The following is an 18,478-nucleotide window of genomic DNA, read 5'->3' on the forward strand; positions in this document are numbered from 1 at the left end:
TGTTCCCTGGTGATTTCTCAAGTCCCTTGTCTGCCCCTTAACTTCTGAGTAGTAGTTAAGCCACTGGCACAGCTGGATCTGGCTTGTGTAAACAAACTCACAGAGCATTATCATGTCATGCACCATGGAGGGTACAGCATTGTTTCAGAAAGCAAACTGTTTCTGGCTCCACTGTTGGTCTGTTTTGCAGTGTGAAATAAAGAGAGTGGGGCCTAAACAATCTCCTTTGCAAAAGTGTGACATATTGCTTCCCTCTTATTCTTAAATGCTGTGTAGTTTAAAGCTAAAAAAGTTTTGAATAGTGGGTTTGAGATTATCTTGAAAGATCAATTACTTTTACCAGATATCTCTGACAGTCCTCCAGAATGGAGAGATCAGTAAACCTAATGGCAAGATAAAAGTTTTGTGATGGGGGTTTAGAGTCATTGTGATTCTCATGGTCTCATGAAATCACTCCTTCAGCCCTCATTTTATTTTCAGATTGTAGTATTCATTCATGTAAAATCTACCTTCATATAGAAGTTTGAAGATAAACTATTAATAAAACTTTGTGGTTATGTAGCACCTCATTTTTAGGAACTTAAGGCACCTTTGTTATTTAATATTTTTTTGAAGTTTATTTATTTATTTTGAGAGAGAGAGAGAGACAGACAGACCGACAGATAGAGACCATGAGCAGGAGAGGGGCAGAGGGAGAGAGGGAGAGAGAGGATCCCAAGCAGGCTCCATGCTGCCAGCACAGAGCTCAACATAGGGCTCTATCTCAGGAACTGTAAGATCATGTCCTGAGCTGAAATCAGGGGTTGGATGCTAACTGAGCCACAAAGGTGCCTCTGTTATTTAATTCGTAATATATGTTTTTGTTCTCTTTAAAGTAGTGAAAGGCTAGGTTTCTTAGTGAAAACTAACACAAATAGTTGAAACTTTTCACAAATGAAAATTCTGAGTCATTGATGATGGTAAGTTGAGAAGGGTCATAGCAGTGCAGTGTCTGGCACTGATGCAGATACACCTGTACAAACTGTATTTGTACCTCTCTGAAGAGTTAATCTTGAAGGCGACTATAATAATTTCAGGTAAAACAAATAACAACATCTCATTTTACTTTGGAGAACTCCCAAAAGTAAAAGTCCTTTTCTGGGACATTTTAAAAAATACAAAGAATGTCATTTACAGATTACCTGTGACTTAAAACCTTGTCCTATTATAATCTTAAAGGAAAGTGATGTTCTTCTGAATAAAAGAAATGCTGAAACTTGAAATGATTGGTACTCACTAGTTCTAGGTTGTTCACTTTCCAAATCATCATAAATATGCCACTATACCAGCTAAGTTTTGTGCATCATGAAGTCAGAGGAACAGATTGGTTCCACTTAAAATATAGAAAAGCACATTTCCCAGATACCACCTGTGGCTTGTGCAAAATCTGACTTGCCCATCTTCCTCCAAGGTAGTTTGCAAAACTGGTAAACCTCTGTTGCCTTTCATTTCTTGAAGATCCCAGTTTTAGTGATCCACCTTTTCCTGTTTCATTACTGATCATACTTCCTTAACTCTCTCTCTCTTTTCATGAAATTCGTATGTTTTCTGGCTACATTCTTGACAGTATGCTCGATATTGAAGTTTGAAGAAAGGTAAGTCTTCAAAAATGTACCCATTCTTTTGGAATCTATTCTTGCTGTGGTATGTCTAGTTGTATTTCCTAAACACTTGTTCCTTTCTTTAATCTTCATAATTTGAGTTTTGCTGATATATGTTTTATTTCCAGAATTCTGAGCCTTTTCCAAATCATTCTTGTTTTGTTTTGCCTGTTTTAAGGAATTATTTCTTGTTTTATAGCTGATGTTATTTTTTTCATCATCTCTTTAAGGTATAATTTAAAGTCAGTGTTAAAGGAATATTAAAGAGATATATTTAAAAGTCATTTTCAGATTGTAATACTGTTTTCATTTCCTATAGAGTAAATTCTTCCTTAAATTATAGATATTACTGGTTCTTCTTTTAACAGAAATATTCTTCTTTAAAGTTTTGGTTTGCAGACCCATATTTAAACAGGAGCCTCCTCTCTCTATTCTTATCCCTTATTGTTCATTAACAATTTTGTGGTTGTCACCACCCCAGCCTCTAGAACCACTCCTATATTGGTGGCTTAGAGTTTCCGTCCTGCTTTGATACTGGAAATCTAGTAGATCCATTCAGTTGCAGACCTGTCTAGCATCTTTCAGCAGATCCCCACGTAAAGTTTTATGTGCTGCCATGTGCCTCTCTTTTTAGAGACTTAGCTTTATATTGAAACAAAAATACTATTAGTTTCAGAAGCAGGTTTTTTTTTTCTTTTTCTTTCATAGGCCAGAAATTCTGTACCAGACCTTCATTTTAAGCAGCACACCAGGCTTAAAACTCCCTTCTCAGGGTGGGGGAAGAATGAAAATAGGTGAAGGGAATATGAGTAAACTTACCGTGATAGGCACTAAGTAATGTACAGAATTGTTGAATCACTACATTGTACACCTGAAATGAATATAATACTGTACATTAATTATACTGGAATTAAAAAAAGAAAGTTCTTCAAGAAAAGAAACGAGTCCCTCCTCATTAGTGCTTTTAGCCTTCTTTGCCCATTACTCACAAGAGCTGAAATTCTACCTGTGCTTAATTCTGGCCTTTACTTCCAACTGGTTTACAGCTTTGGCCTTAGTTACTGCTTGCTTTGTGTTCTAATAACTTCTCTTTGGAGTCAGGACTACAAAGCTATGTATTTTTAATGATTTTCTCTTAAATTTCATTATTGCTGTGCTTATAGTGGCACAGGTAGGGGATTGTGGCCTTAAAATATGGCAACATATTTTGCCATGTTGACTTGAGTTATTTAAGATGGGGCGGTTGAACTTCATCTGCAAGCTATGTGGAGTCATTACACTTTTAGGAGAGTATGACCTGATAAGATTTTATGTTTTAGAAAGATAATTTCAGTAGCATGCAGTATGGATTTTCAAAAGGCCATGTACAAGGTTGGGACACCTGTTTGGAGAATGTTGCCTACATGGTAGAGGGTCATGGGAGACCCAGGGTGTTAAGTGGGATAGAGGATATTAGGGTGACCAGGAGCAACTGCAGTGTATCAGACAGTACATCCAGTGATGCCTGAATGGCTTTCACCTTCAGGACCAGCCTTATCTCCTGATTGTAATACCTCCTGGCTATTTGGAATAGAAGATTGAACATTTGATTTTCCTGGCTTCTTCTGATCTTCATATCAGTCAAGTTGATGTTTGCTGGATACATGTTGGTATCCTGAATTACATGAAAGAGAAAGGATTAGAATGGACTTTATTTTTGAGAAAGAAACTGAGACTTAAAGAGGTTGACTTGAGTTTTGACAAAATAAGGACTAGAGCCCCAACATTTAAAAAATACTTTTTTTACATTTATTTATTTTTTGATAGAGACAAAGTACAAGTGGGGGAGGGGCAGAGACAGAAGGAGACACAAAATCTGAAGCAGGCTCCAGGCTCTGAGCTGTCAACACAGAGCCCGACATGGAGTCGAATTCACAAACTGCAAGATCATGATCTGAGCCGAAGTTGGACGCTTAACCGACTGAGCCACCCAAGCGCCCCTAGAGTCCCAGCATTTTAATTAATTGTCACCAATAACTTCTTGTGTCATTTTCTTCTGGTTTCTCTTTTACCAATCATACATACACAAGGGAATTACTGTCATCGCAAATTGGTATTTTTTTCTGCCTCTGAGAACTTACGAGTTCTAATTCTTTGGGGGTTTTGTTGTTGTTGTTGTTGGTGGTGGTGGTGGTGGTGGTGATGGTGTTTTTGCTAAGTTGCAACTTGGATAATGATTTTTTTCTCCTCTTACTTTGTGGTCAATTTCCTTTTGTTCTTATTTTCTCTGTCTAAAATGTTGTAGGTACATCATTCTCTTCCATTCCTTTCCTTCATTCTATCTTGTCCTCAGTGTCCCTGCTTTTCTTGCATCGGTTTACAGATCTTAAGGAAGTAGACATCAGGTCACACTGCAGCAAGTATCATCGTGCTAGTATTCAAAAGAAAATAAGACATGTATCCTGTTCAGTGTGACCTTTGTTTTCCTGCAAAATCTAAATTTTATATGGCCCGGCAATTTGAATGTGGAAAAAACCCTGAAAACATGGCTTTATGTTTTTCTCATTTTAAAAGTATGAGGCTAATACCTTCTTCTGTGCTTTTTTGTTACAGAAAGATACTACTTCAAAAATAATGTTTAATACCACTAAACAAACACTAAGAATATTAATAATGGTAATACTATTATTGATAATCTTTTCCTCCCAGAGAATACTTTAATATATCTTACTGAATTGCCTTGATCTCATGTTTACATCAGGTTTTTACATCATTTTGTTGCTGTGGAAATGATTCTTCATTAGAACTAACACATGAATATAGAAAAAAGCATCTGTAGAGGAAGGAGCAATTTTGAAATTACTGTCATTTCTCCACAGAAAATCTCTGCCATATTTGGTGATATGGAAATACTCTGGTCTTATTTATTCATTCCCTGAAGAAACTCACTGAAGGCCTATCACGTGCCAGGCACTAAGCTAGGCACATAGAGGAAAATAAGATGGAAAGTCACTGTTATTAACTTTGCCTCTAAAATTCATGAGTTTTTTTTTTAATGCATAATATGCTTTCAATAGTATGAGTTCCTCCCAATGGAGCAGATTAAGCAAATTGTTCTTCAGATATCACTCAGTTAAAGACAAACTTCTATTTTGTTAATTTAGTGCTTAATCAGACTTAAGTGAAGGGTGTGCCTCATTCAAGCCTTCTGAACTTCTAATGAGCTGGTTTATGGTCTTTCTATTCATATCCTTTATTATTTTACAAAGCCTTAGTCATTGCACCCACTTCCTGGCTTAGGGTTCACAAACCAAAGAAGTCTAACTTTTTTTTTTTTAACCCTCTCTTCATTCCATAGCTGCTCTGTTTCCTTAAACATTTTCCTAGTACTCTGGATATTCTTTGAGCTCCAGATGACTCTCTTAAAATACAATCACCAGGACTCCAGGCCTCCCAGGGGTGCAGGAAGCATGGTATTCTACAAAGGACACTGCTTTCTGCTCTGTTGGCTCTGTCAACAGAGTGTGAGACTCCACAGTTGATTAGCCATTTAGTGTCAAGCCAACTCCTCATGTCTTCAGGAATATTCAGAACTCTGAGCATGTGGGTCCAATCATTCTTTTTTTCCCTTCCTGTATTAAATGCATTATCTTCATGTGGTCCAATTCAACTCCTTTAGTCAGTCCCATGGGATCTTGCAGTTTACTGTTTCTAGTGTGACTTTCCACTTTTCTGGAAAAACAATAGAAGTTTTGGAGGTTTTTATAGTGTCCCTCCATTTTGCAGATTGTTTCAAAACATTAAATAAGGACAGTCCATAAGCTAGTCACCATCAAGGATCTACTTTTTGTATTTGTTCTTCCTGTCTGTAAGTTTTTATTCTTTTAGTGTTCTGTCTAGAAGCTCATGATTGTAGGTGGGAGGTACTGGGCATGGAGCGGCAAGTCCCCTATTAGTGCCTAAAAGACTCTGGGATATTCTCCCAGAGGCAGTTATTGTGATTTCTTTGTTAAATGCACTTTGTTATGGTATTTGTCAAGGCTTTTGACAATCTAGGTGAATTGTATCCACAGGTTCTTCCCATACTCTTCCTTGCCTCTCTGCTTATTTATACCTTAAAGAATTTTGCAAAAGTTATAAGGCAGTATCTACTCTCACAAAGACACTTTTATTTTCTGCCATGACATATCTTTAACTATTTATGGATTCTGCACATTACATACATTTTGCTAAGTTTTTCACTATGAAAACAACATCCCACAGCTTGGTGATTTGAGTTTCCCTCCAGTGTGACCGTAAAGTTACCTTTTTATAGAGTAAAGTCATATTAGGAATCTACTGGCATTTTCATCATAGTTCATATAGTTTTATAAGATCACTCAGGGCTTCTTGAATGCCAGTCAGTCTCAGTGATTTGTCTGTTTTTTAGTTTGTCTTTTAGATCTAGAACAGCTCAGTATTTAGCACTGTTCCTTCCTACCTGCTTCAAACAGCAGAACACACCCCGTGTCTGCCATAGCCATGGAGAGCAAATTTTCTCAGCCGTCTCTTCCTGGAGCCCCTGCATTCCTTCCGGATTTGCATCTCCCAGCAGCCCTCTCTGTATCTGGTTGTACCTCTTTTGATTGTCTTTCAACCTCTCCTCTTTCTTTCTTGAGCATTATTTTAATTTTATTCTAGTTTTCACAGATCCATCTTTTCCCATGCTTCCCGGTTTGTTTTTATTGCTGGTTTGCCACACAGTTCCTGTTTGTTTCAAGTTCCTAGTTCTTTGTTACAAGGATTTCAATAAAGTATTTTCAACAAAACCTCCAAGTCTCTTTTGAGGAGTTAACTTATTTAAACATAGCTTTGTTCATTTCTCCCATGGCTTAGGTATTTTTTCTCTTTAATTCCTTCCAAAACTGATACAGTATATGCTATTTGTGGGATAGAGACTAGACAAGAGAAACAGAGGCAAGGGAGGACTGAAAACAGTTGATTACCCAAATAACATGTTGCTTTGGTCTCTCCTGTGACTTCCAAATACTTGCATATGCTAGTTGCCACTGGGGTTCAAGCCTCAACTAGTTATTTGTCCTAGAAGCTTTAGTGGTAATTCTTAACGAACTCTTCCTGCGTGGATATTGAAACCTCCATTATTGCCACCTAAGTCCATGTTCTGGTTTCCCAGACTCATTCAACCCTTTCAGCAAGCTCTCATTTCTTTAAGATGATCTATAAATTAAAAAAAAAAAAAAAGATTAGCTATTTAGATCCAAGGGTAAGTACTTTGTTCCTACTTTAATGTTGGTAGTAGATAAATTCCAAATGTAATTATAGTAGACACAAAATGAAAGTAGTAATACTTTATAATAATAATGAAGACTATGAGATGTTTGCTGTGTTTCAGTCCCCTTATACCACAACTGAAGCAACTTCATTGTTTTGTCTGTGTAGAGAACACTCCAAGTTACTGTAATCTGAGTAGCAACTGACAGCAAACATTAAATACACTAGTTGTCTCTGGATTAACTTCAACAAATATAGTTAATTCCTTGGTCTAATATTTTAAGGCTCTTGGTTAAGTACCTCTGATTTAAATAATACCTCAATTCACTCTTGTGCCATCACCCTTTGCCAACAGAGGGCTTGGGGAATGTTAGATCATTTTGTTTATGTATGATCAAAATAATACAGAATATTAAAGTTATAAAAATATAGGTATCAATGCTAATTTGATACTCATTTTGATTTGCATGTGCAACTCTAGTGTATTTACATAGTTTTGATTCTTAGTCATTGAGGTCAAGAATGTATTCAATATTTCAGACCATAGAATAAAAGGATGTAATAGTAATGCTTTACCTTATATATATCCAGAATCCAGAATGGCTGATTAGAACTTGTTAATGGGCTGGGTATGGGTTCTGAGAGAGATTTATGGGCTTTTTCTCTCTGCTTTTTAAACTCAATTTAGTTAACAATAACAACAATAAAAGATCCCAAACAGTTTCATCCATTTCTCCCACCCCTCAAACCCCATCTAACCTTCCTAGCCTCCCACCCCCCTGCCCTGTCCTCTTATAGCCACCAATCTGTTTTCTGTTATCTGTGAGCTTGGTTTTTATTGTTGTTACTGTTGTTGTTGTTTTAGATTCCACATGTAAGTGATCATACTGGATTATTCTTTCTCTGTCTGACTTGTTCCACTTAGCATAATGCCATTGAGGTCCATCCGTGTTTTCACAAACAGCAGGATTGCATTATTTTTTATGGCTGAATAATCCAGTGTGTGTGTGCGTGTGTGTGTGTGTGTGTGTACCATAATTTCTATTCAGTCATTGATGTGTACTTAGGTTGTTTCCATTCTTGGCTATTGTAAGTAATGCTTCAGTGACATGGGGGTGCATATATATTTTTGAATTCGTGTTTTTATTTTCTTCGGATAAATACCTAGGTGAAATTGCTAGATCATATGGTAGTTCTATTTTTAATTTTTTAAATTACTTTTTAATGCTTATTTTTATTTTTATTTATTTATTTATTATTTGTTTATTTATTTATTTATTTATTTATTTATTTTTAGAGAGAGAGATAGAGTGCAAGCAGGAGAGGGACATCGAGACAAAGGGAGACACAGAATCCAAAGCAGGCTCCAGGCTGTGAGCTGTCAGCAGAGAGCCCAGTGCAGGCTTGAACCCACGAACCATGAGATTATAACTTGAGCTGAAGTTGGGCACCCAACGGACTGAGCCACCCGGGTGCCCCATTCTATGTTTAATTTTTTTTGAGAAACCTCCACGCTGTTTTCCATTAGTGGCTGCAACAATGCATTCTGTATTTCCACCAACAGTGCACAAGGGTCCTCTTTTCTCTCTTGACGTTTTGATAATCGCTATTCTATCCAGTGTGAGGTGATACCTCATTATGGCTTTGATTTGCATTTCCCTGATGATTAATAATTTTGAGGACCATTTCGTGTACCTGTTGGCTATCTGTATGTCTTCTTTGGAAAATGTCTATTCAGATCTTCTGCACATTTTTAAATCAGATTTTTTTTTCCTATTGAGTTGTATGAATTATTTATGTATTTTGGGTATCAGCCCCATATCAGATATATAATTTTCAAATATTTTCTCCCATTCAGTAGGTTGCCTTTCTGTTTTGTTGATGGTTTCCTTTGCTGTGCAGAAGCTTTTCAGTTTAATGTAGTCCCACTTGTTTTATTTATTTTTATTTTTTAAATATAATTTATTGCAAATTGGCTTCCATACAACACCCAGTGCTCATCCCAACAATCACTTGTTTTATTTTTGCATTTGTTGCTTTTGCTTTTGGTGTGAAGTCCAAAAAATAATCACCAACACCAATGTCAAGGACCCTAACAACCTGTGTTTTCTTCTAGGAGTTTATGGTTTCAGGTCTTATGTTCAAATCTTTAATCCATTTTGAGTTAACTTTTGTGTTTGGTGTAAGATAGTGGTCCATTTTAATGCTTTTGCATATGGCTGTCCATTTTTCCCAATACCATTTATTGGGGAGACTGTCCTTTCCCCATTGTGTATTCTTGAATTCTTTATCACATGTCAGTCTACCATATGTGTATTGATTTACTTCAGGGGTCTCTATTCTGTTTCAGTGAACTGTGTGTGTTCTTATGCCAACACCATACTGTTCTGATTACTATAGCTTTGTAATATAGCTTGAAATCAGGAAGCATAATGCCTCCAGTTTTGTTCTTTCTCAATATTGCTTTGACAATTAAGGGTCTTTTGTGGTCCCATACAGATTTTAGGATTGTTTCTTTATTTATGTGAAAAATGACAGTGTAATTTTCATAGGGATTATATTAGATCTGTATATTGTTTTGTGTAGTATGAACATTTTAACAATATTAGTTCTTTCAATCCATGACCATGGTAATCTCTACATTTGTGTCTTCTTCAGTTTCTTTCATGAATGCCTTGTAGTTTTCAATATATAGGTCTTTCACCTCCTTGGTTGAAATTAATTTTAGTTCTTTTCTTCTTTTTGATGCAATTGTAAATGGCATTGTTTTTAAAATTACTCTTTCTGATAGTTTGTCATTAGTATAAATAAACAATGGATTTTTGTGTATTGATTTTGTATCCTCCATTGTCACTGAATTTGTTTACTCGTTCTAACAGCTTTTTGATGGAGTCTTTAGGGTTTTCTATATATAATATGTCATCTGCAAATAATGATAGTTTTACGTTTTCCTTCCCAATGTGGATAATTTTTATTTCCTTTCCTTGCCTAAATGCTCAGGCTAGGACTTCCAATACTATGCTGTATAAAAGTGGGGAGAATGGGCATCCTTGTGTTATTCCTGATATTAGAGGAAACAGTTTCAGCCTGTCACCATTGAGTATGATTTTAGCTGTGGGCTTGTCATATATGGCCTTTATTTTGTTGAAGTATGTTTCCTCTTTACCTGCTTTGTTCAGTTTTTATCATAGATGGGTATTGAATTTGGTCAATTGCTTTTTCTTCATCTTTTGAGATGGTCATACATTTTTATCCTGCATATTGTTAGTTTGATGTGTCACATTGACTGATATACAGGTGTTGAACCATTCTGGCATCTTTGGAACAAATCCCACTTGCTCATGGTGTATGATATTTTTAATGATCATTAAAATTCAGTTTGCCGATAATTATTGATTTATTTACATCAGTGTTCACCAGGGATATTATCCTTTATTTTATTTATTTATTTTGGTGGCATCATTGTCTGGTTTTGGTATCAAGATAGTGCTGAATTTGTAAAATGTATTTGAAAAAGGTTTCCCTGCTTCTGTTTTTTGGAAGTGTTTGAGAGGTATTGGTATTCTTTGAATGTTTGGCCGAAATAACCAGTGAAGCCATCTGGTATTGGACTTTTGTTTTTTTTGAGTCTTTGATTACCGATTCAATCTCCTTTTTATAATTGGTCTACTCAGATTTTCTGTTTCATCATGATTTAGTCTTGATGGGTTGTATGTTTCTAGGAATTTATTCATTTCTTCTAAGTTGTCTAGTTTGTTGGGGTTTAATTGGTCATAGTAGTCTCTTATGATTCTTTTTCTTTTCTGTAGGTTTCAATTATAGCATGTCTTTCATTTCTCATTTTATTTCAGCACCCTCTCTTTTTTTTCTTGGTGAGTCAAGTTAAAGGTTTGTCAATTTATCTTTAACGAAGAAGCAGCCCTCAGTTTCATTGATCTTTAATATAATCTTCTTGTCTTTTTAGTCTCTATTTCATTTATTTCTGCTCTAATCTTTGTTATTTCCTTTCTTCTACTAGCTTTGTTTTTGTTCTTTTTCTAGTTCCTTGAGGTCTGAAGTTAGGTTGCTTATTTGAAACTTTTCATGTTTCTTCAGAAAGGCATTTATCACTATGAACTTATAAGCCTTTTAGAACTGCTTTTTCTGCATCCCATACATTTTGTTATGTTACATTTCCATTTTGTTTCTCTCAGGGTATTTTGTTTGTTTTTTTCTTTTGATTTCTCCTTTTACCCGTTGGTTATTCAGTAGCATGTTGTTGATTTGCCACATATTTGTGAATTTTCCGGTTTTCTTCATGTAATTTGTAGTTTCATTCCTTTGTGGTCAGAAAGGTGTTTGATATGATTTTAATCTTCTTAAATTTGTTAAGTTTGTTTTGTGGCCTAAGGTAGGATCTCTTTTAGAGGAGTTTTTCTTCTTTAACCACATTCTAAAGTATTGATACTCTGTCACTACCACTCAATATACAGCAGACATTCTTTCCTATGCCATGACTCCTTCAAGTAGTCTGGTGAAGCCTATACATATTCTCAGGGTAATGTTTTTGAAAAGCATAAAGCAAAACAGTTAGGGTTACAAAGGAAACAGATTATATTCATATGCTAGTATTATAATTATTAAAAGCCAGGCTTGTGATGTAATAATGTGATGTGATACATTATATGGCGAGACCTGAAGTCACCACTGTGACTTCAAAGCAGTGATGGGCACAAGTGATACTTTAAGACCTTTGTAGCAACTATGCTGTGGTATAAAAATGTCTTGAATATCCATTGGTGAAAAAGTCACATGTGGTGCTATTATTACCAAGGATTTTTGCTTATATTCAAAATTGAAAGAAATTGTCAATTTCAGATAGAATTTGCTAGAAATGAAAGTGTATATTTTTCTTATCCAGATCTACATGCCTCCTTGAATTCTATCCATGGACCTTGTGGACCTTGGTTTAGTATTCCAATGTAATTACTTTCATGTAGTAAGCTTGTATTTCTGCTTATTTGTAGAGAATCTTTGTAACTTTTGCTCTTGAAAAATTGGATAGTTACTTATGGTATTGTTTTTTCATACAAAAATCATTACAGGTTTTTCTATGTTTATCACCAGCTGATACAACTCTGTAAACTGGAAAACAAAAAGATGTCTGCTATAGCTGATTTGTGATAATTGGAGTCACAAAGTATTTTTAAATTAAGATTTTCTACAAAACCTAGAGACATAGCTTAATTGTTTTCTTTTTTTCAACTTGTGGTCTCTCTTAAATGAGAAATCAAGAAAGGTTTTAAAGAATGGGGCCAGAGATTCTTGGAGATACAGAATGTGGCAAAGAATTGTGACCAAGGTGTTATTGCTGAAGTGGGGGACAAAAACTCATGTCGGAAATGAAGATTTTCAAACTGAAAGAATTCAAACTGAAGCTGTCCTGGGACAGCTGAGCTTCCTTTTGGTGTTAGTAAATGGGAAGAGTGATAAGATTTAATAAGGTATTGCAGCGTGGTTGACCTTCCACAGCAAGAACTGTGCTCTTCAAGAAGGCAAAAACGTTAGAAAACTCTATGAGTAGAATACCATATATCTTTTCTACCCTGATTAGAAAAAGTTTCAATTTGTCTTGATGGTAAAAATATGGTGTGAAAAAAAGTTTATGTTAGTCATTCATTCATTCATTCATTCATTCAACAAATCTAACTTGGCTAGTAAGCAATAGGAATGACACATGGAAAAGCCTGGTCTCCACACTGTGGGGAGTAGACAGAGACAAAAGCAGTATGGTGCTGCCTTGACTCTATCAGAGTTTTTTTGGAGCATGGTGCATCTGGGGACTGTTACCTTGTTCTGTATAATGAAAGTTCTGATTCCCTCTGAGAGTCCTTAGTCTACTTTGAGGATTTCAAAAACTTATTGGAAACTACATATTAATTTATATTGGACATATAAAGGTAAATAAAGATATCACATTTGTTCAGTCTGGCAGGAGTGTATCACTTCAGTGAAGTAATGCCCTTATGATTATTTGGTGTTCCAATTTGTAGTTATAAAAGGTTTTGAACAAAAATACAAGTGCAGTGGATAAGGAAAAATCATATAAAATCAGGTTTATAAATGTGAGTAATAAATGTTTCTGATCTGGGCCTTGGCTGGGCTGGGGGCAAAAAAGATGCATCTTGGACTGTAGTGCACAGCGAGAAGCCCTTGTTGAAATGATGCTGCTCCTCAGTTCTAGAACCATTGTTCCTCCTCAGTACCTGCTAAACAAACTACAGGCTGGCATATAAGACCTTTCCCAGAATGACTTCTACTGGTGTTTACAAAATTAGTTCCTTCTGTTTCTTGTCCTTTCTCCATCTAAACTGGAGGCTTCTTGTTTCCCAAACATGGCCAGTGCATTTTCCCTCCTTTTGCTCATGCTGGCCCATCCATTAGATGGCTTCATACCCCCCCCATCTATATTTGCTTATGCAGGCCATCTCTTTGCTGAGCCCTTTTTGATTTGTCCTTGTCATCTCTGCTCCTTTAAGTCTATATCCCTACCTTGTTACAAACATTTCAGCCATGCCTGTCTTAATTCCTATTGCATTCATTTTGTAACCTCTTCACACCTGTTACTTTTTCTTTTTCTTCTTTTTTTCTTTTTCTTAGAGTACAAGTGGGGGGACAGGGGAAGAGGGTGAGAGAGTGAGAGAGAGAGAGAGAGAGAGAGAGAGAAAGAGAGAGAGAATCTTCTCAACCAGGCTCTATGCCCAGCACAAATCCTGACACAGGGCTCGGTCCCACAGCCCTGGGATCATGACCTGAGCCAAAATCAATAGTCAGATGCTCAACTGACTGAGTCACCCAGGAGCCACCACATTTTTTTCTGATCTGTACCCATAAGACAAGTGAGGAATACAGGGGTCTGTTTCTTTACACCTTTGTATTTCCTATAATCAGGATATGTTGCCCTGCTGCTTGGGGATGGTGCTTCTAATACAGGAGTGCACCCTCTCTAGATCCCCTCAAGGAAGCCCTTCCTGCCCACTGACATACAATTCTTCAGAATCCATACTTGTTTCACTCTGTTAAAACAGATTTACTTCTAGTCCCAGCTGCTAAATAAATGCCAGCTTTGCTGGATTTCTGCTGAGAAAGGCTGATTCATGATGGAAAGTAATGTTTTATTGTTGTTCTCATTGGCTAATAACTCTCACTTGTAGATTCAAAGTCTTGAGGAGTAGTAAAACAGTGCAGCTGCTTGTGTGGTCTTAGGCATTTCCAGCCTACTGGTATTTTGAGCCTCCTATGTCTCTAAAAGCAAATGTTAGAGGAAGTGTTTTGGTCTCTGGTTATCTTTTTCAATATATAGTTCTTTTGCCACACCAGTCTTTTCTCTGAGGCAACATTTTTATTCAGGAAACTTTGGCTCATTCATTGAGATTTTTAAAATTTCATATACTTCATATGTAAAGTTCACTCCATTATTAATTGTAAAATAAGGTCATTGAGAAATTACATGCCTAAACTTCAGATTTAGTGGCACTGTATTCATTCAAATAATGTTTCTGGAGCACCTTCTGTGTGACAGGAACTCTTCTAAGTGGTAGGAAGCCTGGGGGAAAAACACCAATAACCTGCTGTCCTCAGAGAGCTTACAGGCTGGCTAAACAAATGAAGGCACTTAGAGTCAAATGTGTTGGGTACTCTGGAGAGATGTCTGCAGTGAGAGGATGGGTTGGAAAGAACTGTTTGCTCTAAATGGCAAGGTCAGGGAAGGCTTTGTGAGGGAAAGAAGTGAAGGGAGCCAGCCAAGCAAATATCCAGGGGCAAAATGTTCTGAGTGGAGGGAAGAGTGAACACCCAGGCCCTGAGGTAGGGCTTACTGGGAGCATTGAGGGACTAGTGGGGCTGGCATGGAAGCAGATAGGGAGTGAGGTTGGAGAGGCCAAGTCATGTTGGACTTGGAGGCTGCAAACAACATACATTATAAGGGTATACAGATAGCCAAGTGGTCTCACGCTACACCTACTACAAATAACTTTGTGTATCTTTAAATTCCTCTATAAAGTTTCCTTTGTGTTTCAGGTTAAAAACATTTCTGACCTCATGTATTCAATTTTGGTGATCATTTTTAATAGGTAAAAATGGCAGCACTGCAGTCACCGCCATTTTGGAAACCAATCTACTAATTGGACATAGTTCATGTTCTCTTATAATAAGCTAATATAAATAACATTTTAAATGTCATCATCAACACAATTTTCTCATCCTACTTGGTTAGAATGCCCACTTCCAGCTCTGCTCATTTTTTGTGTGGTTATAGAATGGACATGAATTTATGATAACCTTGAAGAGGAATAAGGCTTTAAAGATGGTAGAATTATCATTATTATTTGCTTTATTTAATGTGAAATCTAGCACAGTGAACCCAGACCTGCAGTATAATAGTCTGATACAATTAAAACAGTTCTAGAATTTACATTCCAATCTGCAGTCTATGTAGAATTTCACTGTAAACCTTCAGTTCATGTCTGGATCCCACATAGACTTTTAGGTGACCATTTCTAATTTTCTTTTTGTTTTAAGTAAGGCCATGATTTACCACTGATATACAAATGAGGATAACTGAGGATATCTGTTTATGTCTTTGAATGTTGAGAAGAGCAATTTTCTTTATATTTGTACTTGAATTAACTATTTTCTTTTAATTTTAAATACTTCTCTGGTTCTATAAGGCTTTACTACTCTTCTCTGAGACTGTCCTAATAGTGTGTTACAGATGAGGATATCCCACTACAAGATCTTTGGACATTTCAATAACCCATTTCTCCTACACCCACTTCATTGATTATAGTCTAAGATGGTTCTCCTTTACTCTGAATTCTGCCTCTTTATATAGTGTAGTATTTAATCATTAAACCTTTGCCTAATAATTGTTATACTAAAGCTTTGAAATTTATATAGAATTTTGTCCATCTTGCTCTTGGAAATTTTACCTATTTCAGTACTGTGAAATTACCAACCCTTTCTATCATTCTGGTAGCCTGTTTTCTTTTCTACTAGTTTTTGGGGTTTTTTTGTATTTTTATTTTGTTATTTGTATATTTGACATTTAAATTCCTCATTTGTTTACACGCTGTCTTCATTCAACAAATACCATGCCAAGCAATGTTTCAGTCTGAGGGATACAATAGAAAAGATAAAATCCTCGCCGTCAAGGAGCTTACATTTTGATGAAGGTGATAGAAAATAAACAAGTAACAGATAATATATTAAAATGAAGAAGAAATGAAGCAGCGTGGAGTCCTGGGTAAATATAGAGATGACAAAGCATTGGGTGTTTTAGATACAGAGGAAGGCAAAGAAGCCCTTTCTAAGGGGTGACATCTGAACAGAGATAAGGGAAGAAAAAAGAGAGATAGTAAAGAAGGAAGAACACACGCACATAGAAGGGACACAAGTGTAAAGGTTATAGGCAGGAGTTGGCACTAGTCTGGGGACAGCAGAATGTCCAGAGAGGTAGGGTCGTTAGTGAGAGAAAGCAGAGTAGGCAATGAGATGGAGAAGCACTTGGGGGCCGGGTGGGAGGAGGACTGTGGTTGAACTAGTAGCTGCTCAGGTGCTGCTGTAGTCCTGGTGGAAGGTGATGCAGCTTTCATAAGGATGCTGCAGATGGTAGTGGGGTAGGTGTTATTTCTGTGAATTCTGAAGGACAAGAAGGGCATCCATGAAACCTAGGTTTTGTCTCAAGCAGTAGGTAAATGGGTATCATTTGCAGAGGAGAGGCCAAGGGAAGAACTTTGGCGACATCCAGAATTCTGTTTTGAGCCAGTTCAACATGAGATGATATGAAGCCTGTCAAACAGATGGGAAGAAATGGGGGGGGGGTCCTACAGCTCAGGTCCAGGCAGGCCTGGAGATGGACCCTTGGGGTCCTAGGCACAGTGATGCTAATGTGAAACCCAGACCGAGTGAGACACCTCACAGTGGGTGGGAAGGAGCCACAGGGCCAGAGTGGAGATGGTGGGACAGCACAAGAGCCCAGGAAGTTGTGTCAGTGAAGTAGAAGAGAATTAGAAGAAGGTAGGGCTCCAAAAGCCAAGTGAAGAAAAAAATTTTAGAAGGGGAAGGTAGGGACTAATTTTGTAGGCTTTGGTTTTTTATCAGTCTTATTTTTTTGTTCTCCTTATTAGATAAAATAAGTTCCTACTGTTAACAGAGTCTCCATGCCTCTGAAAATGCAGCTCTGTTCGTGATCGGAAGCATACTCCATATTCATCCTGTAATATTGAGGAAATATGGAAGAAGTAATGATAATTTTTTTTTAATTATTCAGTCTTGGCCCCAAAATATAACTATGATTTAGTTCAGGGTGCAGAAAGCTCTTTCTGTAAAGAGCCAGTTAGTAAATATTTTCGTTTTTGTAGAATATATATTCTGTGTCTCAGCTACTCAACTCTGCTGTTACAGTGTGAAAGCAATCATAGAAAACACATAAATGAATGCATGTGGCTGTGTTTCTATAAAACTTTATTACAAAAACAGGCATAGGAACAGATTTGGCCTGTAACTTTCCAGACCCCTGATGTTCCGGTGTATTTCAGAATCGTACTTGTAACCATGAGAGGTTTATCAAGCTACAGAGGAGTAGTCTGATATTTTTTTTTTTTTTAAGAAAGCCAGTTAATTTGTTGCTCTATATCATAAAACCTTGTGGACAGTTAGATTTTATTAGCCAATCATATTCTTCAGCATTTTGAACATTAAACATATGCTGAATTCTTGATGGACTTACTAAAAAAATCTGTACGGAACCATCCTGCCCTATAACTCCCACTCCCCTGCCATATTTACTTTCTTAAGCCTAACTGATTTTAATTCTTTTGGACATGATTAATTGGATATTCTAGCACAAGAAAAGCTTTTTGTTGTGCAGAATCTCCTTATCCTGTGTTTCAGAAATAGGAGCATATATATACACAAGGACTTCTGCTTCACTGTGAATATAAAATACAATTATATAATATATATAACTTTCCTGTAAGTATAGTATGTGGCTTCAACACTTGCCTTCAGCCTTCTGTGCCTCAGTTTTAGTGTTTACCTGTTTTAGGATGAAACATGTATATGCAAGATGTTTAGAATGATGTCTGCTCAATATTGAGTATTCATATGTCAGCTTTTCTTTTCGTATAGCTGTTTATATAATATGTATATAAATGAAAAAAATAGCCAAAGAGAAAAAAATATCCAACATTGTCTTGCCCTTCGTACTTGACTGATCCCATCAAGACAGATTCCAAATGTGATTGGATATTAATTTATACATAAAAAAGATTTAAGTATTGGCTTGGCTGATATGTAGAAAGGATCTTAAAGATCATCTGGTTCATGGTTTTTTCATCTGCATTTCATGAATCGTTAGAAACTGTAGACAACATGGCAACACTCTGCATGTATACCTGCACACATGTACATGCATACACAGTTGCACATATGTGCATTTCTGTGTCTTGCCAGAGTCTGAGGCTTTCATTGTGTCCTCACAGAGTGAGTCTCAGAAAGGCTGAGCACTGAGCACCATTCCAGGAATGGAGACCCAGATTTGCTGTTCC

General features: G+C 36.7%; 1 protein-coding gene across 3 annotated transcripts in view; it reads left to right on the forward strand.

The window, feature by feature from the left end:
- Window positions 1–18,478, forward strand: part of GMDS (GDP-mannose 4,6-dehydratase) — a 629,590-nt gene that overhangs the window by 268,867 nt on the left and 342,245 nt on the right. The gene's annotated exons all lie outside the window — the stretch shown is intronic.

This window comes from Prionailurus bengalensis, chromosome B2 (assembly GCF_016509475.1).
Source record: "Prionailurus bengalensis isolate Pbe53 chromosome B2, Fcat_Pben_1.1_paternal_pri, whole genome shotgun sequence".
Taxonomy (NCBI): domain Eukaryota; kingdom Metazoa; phylum Chordata; class Mammalia; order Carnivora; family Felidae; genus Prionailurus; species Prionailurus bengalensis.